The 10,683-nt window shown below is 59.8% G+C and overlaps 1 long non-coding RNA gene across 1 annotated transcript; it reads left to right on the forward strand.

Moving 5' to 3' along the window:
* The first annotated feature begins 5 nt into the window (after positions 1-5).
* On the forward strand, positions 6-10,099 carry LOC125915049 (uncharacterized). Its single transcript, XR_007455542.1, has 4 exons — positions 6-1,385; positions 2,527-2,838; positions 6,799-6,907; positions 7,057-10,099. It is a non-coding gene; the product is annotated as an uncharacterized LOC125915049 (long non-coding RNA).
* The last annotated feature ends 584 nt before the right edge of the window (positions 10,100-10,683 follow it).

A 10,683-nucleotide genomic window follows, 5' to 3' on the forward strand; every position in this document is an offset into this window, starting at 1 on the left:
TGTGAAGGGGGAGGATAAACACAGACCACCCAGTGCAGTCCCTGGTCTAGTGGCAGAAACGGGGGTGCAGTTCGCTGAGAAGTAGCTGTCGCACAAGCAGCACGGGGAGCCCTGAGTGCCACCTCCTGCAGACACACGGGGACACCTGGGTCCCCTCCTCCCCTGAGCACCACCTCCTGCAGACACACGGGGACCTGGGTCCCCTCCTCCCTTTATCGGGCTGTCCGGCAGCTGCTTGCAGATGTGCATTTCTCCTGAAAATCAGCTAAGCCTGCAGGATTCTCAGCTTTAAAACAGAAACAAAAACCCCTCCGTGGATCTGCCGGCACTGGGCCTGCATTTCCGCGGCCGGAGCTGCCGGCAGGCACCGCCCCGTTTGCACACCGCCCTGCCCGCTTCGTTGTCTGTCACCTTCCCGGCCTGTTGGCCCCTGAATTGAACCCTGCTTCCCGGCAGGAATTACCCTCCATTTCCGGTCTGTCCCGCTCGCTAGCCCCGCCTGTGGCCGCACGCTTCCGCGGAGCTCTGCTCACGGCTGGCCTGGTCCGAAGTGTCTCGGCTGCACCCGCTCCTCACCAGGGCACCCACTCTCTTCCGGTTCTCTTCCACACTCAACGCAGACGCATCCTGCCAGGGCCACCGGTGCCCGGGAGTCACTGTATCCGTCTCCCGTGCGCACCTGGGCCGCCCCGCAGACCCGACACCGTCACCGGCCACCCCTTCCTCTGTGCACCCCCTTCACACATGGCTTTGCCACGTGCGCCCGGGTTCCCTCCTGCCCGGTCTTCCCATCCAGCTCTCCCTCCTCGGCCCGGGTGTTACGTGTCCCACGCAGATTCTCCTCTGGTCCCCGGCCTTCGAGACGGCCCACACGTTGAGGGACCCGAAATCCACGTGTGTGCAGCATTCCTGTCTTCTAGCTGCACGTGCGTACGTCCCCACATTCCCTTGACGTGCGCGGCAGGCCACTCGTGTGCAGCAAAGTCAGCGAGCCAGGAGCAAGCTGTTCCCTCATTCCGGAACTCCCTAGGCGTTTCCGACTTAGTAAACGGAACCCCGGTCCATCGACTTAGTCATCCCTTATATTCTGTCTCCTTCACTCCCCTCGTATCTGACCCATCACTAACCTGTTCATTTCTTGCCCAGAATCCCCTGGATTGCCTGGAATCCATCTGCTTTTCCCATCTCCACAGCCTCCATCCCAAGGGAACACAGCATCGTGTCTTGCCTGGTGCCTGCACAGCCCCCTGACCGGTCTAGTGGCTTCCACAGATGTTCCCTCACCCCCTCTGCACTCCTGGGGCAGACTGAATGAGCTTTTAAAGAAACACGTCTCGTCCTTTGCCCCTTCTGCTGGGGACCTGCCCTGCTCCCCTCACACCTGAGTAAGTAAGGCCCAAGGCCCAGCCTCCCCATCTCAGCCTCGCCTGTACCTCCTTCCTTGTCCGTCCCTGCTTCAGCCCCAGGGCCTTTGCACATGCTGTTCCCTCTGCCTGGAACACCCTCCCTGCTCCCCTTCCTGGCCACTCCCAGAGGTCCCCCATATCAGCTCTGCTGTCATTCCTCAAGGGACCTTCCCTGTCCTTTCTGGATCAGGTGGGCATGACTGTGTGGTCTCCTTTTCCTTGGTGACACTTACACACCTCATGGGGTCCTTCAGTTCCTATTTGTCTTTTCCACTAGATTGTCAGCTCATGTGTTTTTGTTTGTCACGAGATGCACAGCAGTGACCGTAGGAATTCATTAAATACACATAGGATGAATGAATGAGATACAAATAATAACTTCGTAGCTGGAAATCAGAGGCTAGAAAGGGTGAATGCGAGAGTGAGGCTGTGGGGGCTGCAGGACAGGTCTCTGAGACCCCAGGGTGTGCTGCCCCCATCCTCACACACACCCATCCCTTCCCTGTTCTCTCCGGAGGAGGATTCCGGCCTCCGTCTGCATCCACCTGTGGGGTCTCTGTTCTCATTGCTGTTCGTGCCTCAAGAAGCAAACATGGCATGTTCCTGAGTCGTCATACGACACACACACGTCCGTTAGTCACCCAGGAGGCTCAGTTCATCAAGAGATTTGGAGGCAGGTACACTGCAAAGTCAGCCACTTAAATTGTGGGACTATTATTCTCTTTTGAGAAAAAACCGTACACAAAATTAATGATTCACAGTAAAAGCCTGGGAGTGTATGCTCCTTTGTTGAGACACAAACTGCTCAGTTGTTAAGGGTGTAGGTGATTCTCTGAGACAGTAATGACAGTGCAGGTAAAGGTTTTATTCTCACGGTTCATTGCTGTTAGCGTCACTGGAGAAGGCAGGGTCGCGGCATGGAGAGTCACCGTGTCACGGTCACCATGGATTGTGTCGTGTCACTGAAGCGCCCTCCGCCTCTGTCTCGTGCGGCCGGTGTGGCCCGGTTGCTGGCCCGCTCGGGTCAGGCACGTGGAGCCGCGTGTGCTCACAAGTACCCTGTGTCTCCCGGCGGCAACATCAGGTGCTTTGACTTGGTTCTTCTGTGATTTTTTTCCAGTTGTTGAAGCACGTGTGGACGACTCACCAGGCCCTTGTCGGCGCATCGGCAGACTGGAAACGCTGCTCGCCCTTTCCACGTGGACCAGTGTCCTCACGCCGGGGCCTGGCCAGGGGCTCGCTCCCCATGTCTGAGGGCGCCGAGTCCCCGCTGCGGCCGCTGGCTCAGGGCCCAGCTGGGGTCCGACGGAGGGGACGGCAGAGCGGGGCTGCAGTGCAGGAGTGCTTCCTGGTGGCGATGGTGAGGCGGCCTCCTGAGGACGCGGGTGATGGGGCGGCGTCTCCCCTCCACTCTCCTCTCGTGTCTTCATCGGTAAGGATGTTTGAACACGAGTGACCCTGACTGACCCTGGCTGCTTGATGCAGAAGAGGAAACAGCTCGGGTGACCTGGAAGGGCAGTGGGGGCAGGGCTGACCGAATGCCATCAGAACGTCCCCTCCCAGCTCTGGTGGCAGCTTCACCATCAGAACGTCCCCTCCCAGCTCTGGTGGCAGCTTCACCGCAGCCGGATAGAGGGTGCACAGCCGGCTGGGTCCCTGGTGACAGGAGTCCCCTCCAGGGGGCTGGTGCCCTTGGTGAAAATCAGGGCGCAATGAGCCAGGAGGTGGGTCTGGAGATGCGGGTGCAAGTTCTCCTGAGCTCTGGGCCAGGCGGGTGGGCAGGGCGTGGGCACAGGGCGGGGGGGGGGCCGGGAGGGCAGGTGAGCGGGGCCCAGGTGACGTACTTGTGAACCCCTTCAGCGGGGCGCTAGTAGGTCAGCGTGAGGCAGAGGGATGGACAGAAATGTGAGTCAGCGGGTGAGGGGCATGGAGGTCACCGGTTAGGACCCTCCTGGGCAGCTCCGCGGGGCAGAAGCCAGGCCCCTTAAAGCCTACTTTCCACTCTGAGTGGAACCGATCGCCGTTAGCGGAAAATAAAATGGAAACGTTTGGCTTGTTATTCGTGACAGCCCTGGAGCCAGGCTCTAAATTAGATCAGCCTCTCGCAGTGTTTTAAACCTGTGCCGGCTGTCACAGAATAGAAAATATTATCTCCTTGGGAGGTGCCGCTGCGGGCCCCTCGGGGCCGTGTCTCTGGTTGAGGAGCTGGGTATCCGCAAATGTTCCATCCGAGGACGTGTTAGGGAAGTCCGCTTTGCAGTTTGTGTTATTAAAACAATATTTTTCCCAGCGGAAGACCGTTTGAGAGAGACACAGAGAGAGAGAGAGACAGAGATTACTTATATCTATCCTAAACTCTTTTGGTCAGACCTAGGCTATAAAGCAGTTTAATAAATTAGCAAGGAAGGTTTTTTTTCTGGCTGTGGAAAATGTGTGTCTCCTGAGAAATGCCGCTGGAAACAAGCGGTTAGGATGGTTAGTGCTCACCCTGTACTGTTACAGAGGATGTGGCCGCAAAGCCCGCTGCCCCGGCCCTGCAGCCGATGACTCAGGAGTGGGAGCGGGGAGGACACAGCGTGGAAAGGTCAGAGGTCCCTTCGGAAGCCGCATGTGATGCTCAGCAAATGACGTGTTAGAATGTCTGCATTGGAGAAAGTCGACCCAGGGTGTCTGGGATAGATGATTTGTAATCTGGGCAAGAGGCACCTGGACAGAACATTCCAGAAGGAGGGCCGGAAGCGACAGTTGGGATGCTTTTGATGCAGATGGAGGGTGGAATGTGACACAAGACCTCGGGGGGCCCCAGGATGGGCCCCAGGCGAACGGCCGTGGTCCTGCATCCATGCCAAGACCACACCTGAGGTGTTTGTTCCACAGTAAAACAAGTCACAGATCTCGGGAAGCAAGCAGTGCGGGCAGCATCCGCCATGGCCAAGGAGGCGGGAGAGGAGGGCCAGGGCATGTCGGCCACCCCCCGACTCCAGGTGGGCAGTCCGCAGGGGGCGGGATCTGAGCCCAGGAGAGAGGACTCCGGACTGAGGCTGGGTCGCCCACAGCTGTCAGAAGAGCTGGATGAAATCAGGAGGGATGGTCCCATGACACGCTAACGTAAGGAAATGGCCGTGCTGTCCCCTGGTGTGGTGACAGTCCGCAGGCCCAGCTGCACCCACCTGGAGCCCCCGTGGCACATGGGGAGAGCTTCAGCCTCGGCCCCAGAAAAGGATCACGTGGGTCTGAGCCGACTGGTGGCCCAAGGCATGCTTGGGACCAAAGGGTCGTGGAAGGTGTCTTGGTCCCTCGGGTGACTGCCACAGGACACGGCCAGTGGGGTGAGCATGAACAGTAGACGTGTGCTCCATAAGTCCGGAGGCTGAGAGTGCGAGATCGGGGCCGGAGACACAGCACCCGCATGTGGAAGGGGCCTGGGAGAGCCACGGACTGACGCGGGTGGAGACCATGAGGTCTGACACCCCATCAGCCCCAGCCCGCTGGACCCGTGTAGCCTCGGCTTCCAAGTGAAGAGTGGGCTTCCGTTCTGGGCACTGATTTGACATCTGACCCCAGTGGATCCCCCCTTTCCAGCCCCCCTCGCAGCCCCCTCTCCTCCCACCTCCCGGAGCGCGGGGCCTCCAGCCTCCAGCCGGGACCCCCAGGTGGAGTCCCCACAGCGGCGAGGGGACAGCTCCCGTGAGAACATCCCGTGGGGCAGGGGCGGCGGGGGCTCTGCTGGACTTCACTCGTGCCCCTGGGCCCTGCTGCCCAGCCTCGGCAGAGAGGGGCTGTGAGGCCCCGTCTGAGCACCAGGCCAGCGTGACTCTGCGGGCCGCGCTCAGGCCTGGGTGCTCGGCGCAGGGGGAATGGGGAGTGGGCGTCCCCATCGCTGTCCTTGCGGCCAGACCTGCCCACGTGCTCTCCCGGGGCAGCCGCCTTTCTCCCGGGCGGTGTCTGGACGGGGGTCCTGTGGGCCGACAGCCTGATACGTGGTGTTAAGTTCTGTGAGGGCCTGACGTTTTACTTCTGGTTCCCTTCCCTCTTAGTCCCCCCTGGCAGCAGCGGCATTTGAGGGTACGAGGGTGAGAAGTATGTGATTTTGTGCTTGTTCAGAACCAACAGCCAGCCCGATGGGAACTCACTTTGCTCGCCACCGGACCCAAGGAGGGCAGTCCAGGGCTGGTGTGGCCGCCGAGGTGCCCTGAGCATCTGCCACAGCGTGTGGCGTGGGCATCCCATGCTCCTCTGTGCTACAAGAGGGCTGCTCCACCTCTCCCATCACAGCTGCGTTCCTGGCAAGACAACGGCGAGGCCGAGTCCACCCCTTAAAGGAACCCGCCACCTAGGATTCCCGCTCCTCTGCCCCCGTCGGGTTGGTGGGAACCATGCAGGTGCCTGAGAGATACGCCCCGCTGGGCACACGCACCTCCCAGTGGGTTCTGTCGTCTGTCGTCTGGGCATGCGCACCTCCCAGGGGGTTCTGTCGCCTGGAGGGAAGGGGCACGCGCATTGCTCAGGCACCATCAGGGCCTGCGGGAGTTGAGAGTGGCTCTGCGGGGCCTCCCTGTGTCGGCCGAGAGGTGGCTTCTGAGCCGAGGCTTGCAGGGTGCAGCAAGGGGCCCCGCCTGGTGGAGACGCAGTCAGCCTCCGCGCCTTAGCCTAGTTCTGGTGTCTGCGTCAGTAACCCGTCGAGAGGGAGATTTCGGGGAAGCGTCGCCAGACCCTCCAACCCCTGACACCACGGGTAAGGGCCACCAGGGGACTGGTTCCTGAACCCCAAGGAAACTCTGAGACACGGACAGACGGAGGGAGGTGCGGGTGCTGAGGGGCCGAGCGATCTGCACACGTTAGTGTCTGTCCTAGAAGACTGTGTCTGCCGTGGTTGATCGCGGCCTGCACGGCCGGACACGGCCTGGAGAGCGACTGTCTTAGCCACCGGTGTTCTAACTGCCAGTACGGGTTCTGCGCGTTTGAGTTCTTTCCCTGCCTCTGGACTTGGTGATCAGGTATTTGAGCAGAACCCCAGATCTTTCCAGAGGAACGAGCAGACTGTAGGCTCGCCAGCACGGAGAGGGCAGGACGGCCACTGCAGATATGCTCCTCGTGGTTTGGGGCTTGGGGTGGCTTCATCGCTGTGGACACTCGTGCTGTGGTTACTTTTCTGATCTGGCAGAAGGACGCTCTGGCTGGGACAAGTGGCATGGGCAGTTTTAGGCAACAGTTTCTGTTGACAGACACGCTTATGGGTACCCGCGTGTCTGTGTCTTGTTGACGTGTTGTTTGGGGAAGACAGCCTTCGCCCGGCTCATGCCTTAACGCCTCACGTCGCCCTCACGTGGGCGCGCTCCGCCATTAGCAGACGCTTCTCGCCTGTTTCATAATTTCCGCGTGTTTCCCGCAGGTGCCCACTGGCTGGAGCAAGAGTGGAGAGCGACTGAAGACCAGCTCACGTGGACTGGCTCCTGTGAGGCTCGCACAGGCCGGCTAGTTTCGCAAGAGAAGTGAGGGAGGTGAGGGACAAGAGGAGGAGGGCCCGGCCCCACCGGCCCCACCTGCCCACCTGACCCCTCCCCGGGCCCGGGCCTGTTTCAGACATTCACACTCTCGCTTTCTCGGTGGAGACCCCGGAAACCCGCATATGTCTGCCCCTCTAAACCAGGTCGCGAAAGCCGGAGGACTTGTAGCCGAGTGCTCACCGTCCGTGTGCTTCCTGCGGCTCCCTGCCCGCCCCGATCGCCACCCTCCCCGGGCCCGTCATCACAGCTCGGCTCAGGCGTCTCTGGCGGATGAGAAATCGGGTGGTGGTTTGTTGGCGCCCAGCTCGGGAGGGAACCGGGCGGTCGACGGAACACGCGGAGGCTCTGCAGGGCAAGTAGCTGAACTCTGTGAAGCTGAGAGCTTCGATTTGGGTTAGAATTCCCAGAAAAGAACACCTCAGACATACAGAGGTGTCGGGCCCTGAGGCGATTTCCTCCCTGAGTACCTCCCCTGGGGGGGTCACTGACCCCCTCTGCAGGTCCTTCGATGGGACTCCCAGGTGCGTGTGCACGTGTGCACGCACACACACGCTCACGGGCATGGCAAGCACCACAGGTATCCGTGGATTCATCGACCTGAAATGGAGGCCTTCGCGGGTCTCACCCCCCCCCCCCCCCCCGCCGGCCTCCATGGTCAGGGGCACCCATCTCAGAGCCTGTGGCGGGACGGGGCCACGAGACAGCGACGTGTCAGCTCAGTCCAGCCTGCAGTGCTCCATGTGGGCTGCACAGGGTTAGAGAGGACACCAGACGAGACGTCAGCGCTCCACGTTGAGTCTTTCTTGAACAAGCCGGCAACCCAGACTCTGTCCTTACTGGCAGCACTTGGCTGGAGCCAAGCAGCTCGAGTGCCCGGCACGGCGCAGGGGGGAACCCCGCACTGGCCCCGAGGGGGGCTCTCTGCACGTGCGGCGGGGCTGGCTTCTCGCAGGCCCAACACCTCCGTCTGTCTTTGCGTCAGCTTCCCCGGAATGAGTTTCCTCAGGGCTGGAGAATCGCATCTTTCATTCTGCTCGGGTGGGAACCAGCTGGGGGCCTAAACACAGAGCCTGTGGGTGGCGGGGCCCTCTTGACCTTCAGTTACTAATTAAGCCAGTGCCAGAGGCTGACCCGGGGCACGGGGACACGGCGCTGCAGGAGCGGCCCTCTCGCAGAGGCTTCTTCCCGCGGCGTCCGCCCTGGTCTTGCTCTGACCTGCTGACAACCTGAGGCGGGGGGATGAGTGCCAAGGGAGCACCTGATCCTGGGCTGGCAGGTGTGCGGGGGGTGCAAACACCCCTGTCCCCTGGGAATCTGCGACAGTATCGGGGACAGTTCCAAAGAGTAAGGTCATCATATACATTAGCCTCATACATCAAGCATCCTATCTTACGTCGCATGACCATGTCCCTTTCATCCTAACCGCTCATGAGGAAGACACTCACGGCCTGTTTCCATAGGGAGACCCTGGAGGCTCCGAGAGGGTCAGGCACTTCCTTGAGGCCACACAGCGGGTCTGGGGCGGCCCCGGGAACAGAGCCAGGCATCCCGTGGCCCCAGAGCCCAAGATATGCCTGCTGGCTGTCTCCTCACCCTCGTTCTCCCGCCTCTGAACACACACGCTCAGCCAGGTGCTGGGCTCCTGCCGCGTGCCTCAGAGACCGCAGAGAGTGGGGACCCTCTTCTCGGACAGACCCTCTGTCACTGCCCCAGGGGGGCGGCCCCTGCCGGACGGAGGGGGACGTGGGAAGAAACGGCGGGGGAGCCTCCAGCGTGGAGTTCGGGGAAAGGTCCTCCGTGCTCCCCCGTGTTCCTGCCGATGGGTGCTGGGGCCAGTTCTGCTATTCTGTCAAGGCCGCAGAGAATAGCCTCACACCTGACCTACTGTGCACACGTGAGAGCCTCCCTGTAGGAGAAAGTCCTAGAACATCCTTCGGCACTTGGTGAGTCCTGGAGAAATACTCATTACGTGGATGAGTTTATCTAAGTCCGGCTGTGATCAGCAGGGTCACACGTGCGGTCACTCATAGATGCGCCTGGTGGATTCTCCTTGCCCTTCCCCATCCGCCTACACGTTCGTCACACCGTCACATCACCGTGACATCACCATTACCGCGACCTCTACCGCTGCATCACCACCATGACCATCATCACCACTGTCGCCGCCACCATAAGCGCCATCATCACGATAACCACCGTGGCCCTCGCCACCATCCCCATCGTCACCGCCATCATCATCACCACCATCACCATCCCCATCGTCACCACCATCACCATCATCGTCGTCGTCATTCTCACAGTGAACACCTATTGGACACTTCCGTTCGCACGGAGCTGGGCTACATCCTTTGCACACGTTCACGTACCTCAACTTCCCCCCCACTCACTTGTTGAGTGAGCTCGGTTACTCAGCAACTCTCAGGAGGGATCTCACTCACCTTGGATGCTCTACGTCCGATAGTCATTCTCCTCCTGCATTATCCTCCCAGTAGCACGCATTGAATGCTTACTGTTGACCAGGAAGGATAAGCTACTCAAGTAGTTCTCACAGGAGGGCCGTTGTCATTCCCGTTTTATACGAGAGGCAGCTGAGCCCCCAGGGAGGTAAACTCACCTTCCCAACACCAACCAGCCACGGAGAGCAGAGCCTGCATTTGGACCAGGGAGTCTGGCCCCACGGTAGGGGTCATTAGGACCACCCCGCTGCCGGACACACGGGCCAGTACCCTGTGATCTGGCCCCTCCTCCGTACAGAGACCGTCTCCCAAGTATCCGGAGACCCAGCAAGCGGGAGAGCCGTGGGGCAAACGCGTGGGCGTCGGATCCCAGATGGAAGAATGTCGCACCGAGATGTGCTTGAGCTGGGAAAACGTGTCCAGGAAGCAGACACTCTGATCGGGCACAAGGCTGGCGGTTCCTCGGACGACTGTGTGAGGCTCCCGCTGCAGACGTCTTAGCATCTTGCCGGGAGCCTCTGCGGCTCGCTTCCCTTCACTGCAGGGGAGCAGACAGAGAGGCTCAGGTGCTCAGGTGCCGAACGGACAGAGCCCCGAGGACGCGCCATGTCCCCTGTAGCCAGAGTAGGTGGTTTCCAGAAATAGACTCGGATGCCTACGGTTTCACCTCCAAATTCTCGTGTGTGTGCACGTGTGCGTGTGCGTGGAGGACGCTGTGTTTCCAAAACAAACTCCCAAGACAACTGGGCTGGGAAGTGCTGTGTCTCTCCCTCCCTGTTTGAGATTCATAAACACATTAGCTCATAAAATCTCTAAGCAACCCAGTGTCCTCTAGAAGAGGAGAAGAGAGAGGTTCCCCGTGGTCAGGCCAGAGCTCCCCGGGGTGCTATTGAACTTGGGGCTCTTTATACAGAATGACTAAGAGCTCTGGGAAACGCTGATCCAGAGCAAGTTTTTAAATCTTCGTTATTAGGACGAGAGTTTCTTCCAATTCCCAGTCCCCAAGCAGACCCTGACATGGCATTGAAAAATATCAGGCAGGTTTGTTTTTGTCGTAATACAATCTCAAGTGGCAGAAACACAACTTAAAGCAGCTCTCGCAAATACTAGAATTCACTGCCTCGTATAACAAAAACATCCAGGGTGACGGCTTCAGACGTGGCTCGATCCAGGGGCTCCTGTGACAGTTCCGCGGTTTTGTCTTCCCTTTCTGTCTCACAAATCTGATTCCCTTTTCGTGCCATGGGTCTCCATGTGGGATCCGAGTCTCACGAATACCTGCATCTTCTAGAAAGCTCAGCGCTCTTCTTTCTC

The sequence above is a fragment of the Panthera uncia genome (genome assembly GCF_023721935.1).
Source record: "Panthera uncia isolate 11264 chromosome D3 unlocalized genomic scaffold, Puncia_PCG_1.0 HiC_scaffold_9, whole genome shotgun sequence".
NCBI classification, from domain to species: Eukaryota; Metazoa; Chordata; class Mammalia; order Carnivora; family Felidae; genus Panthera; species Panthera uncia.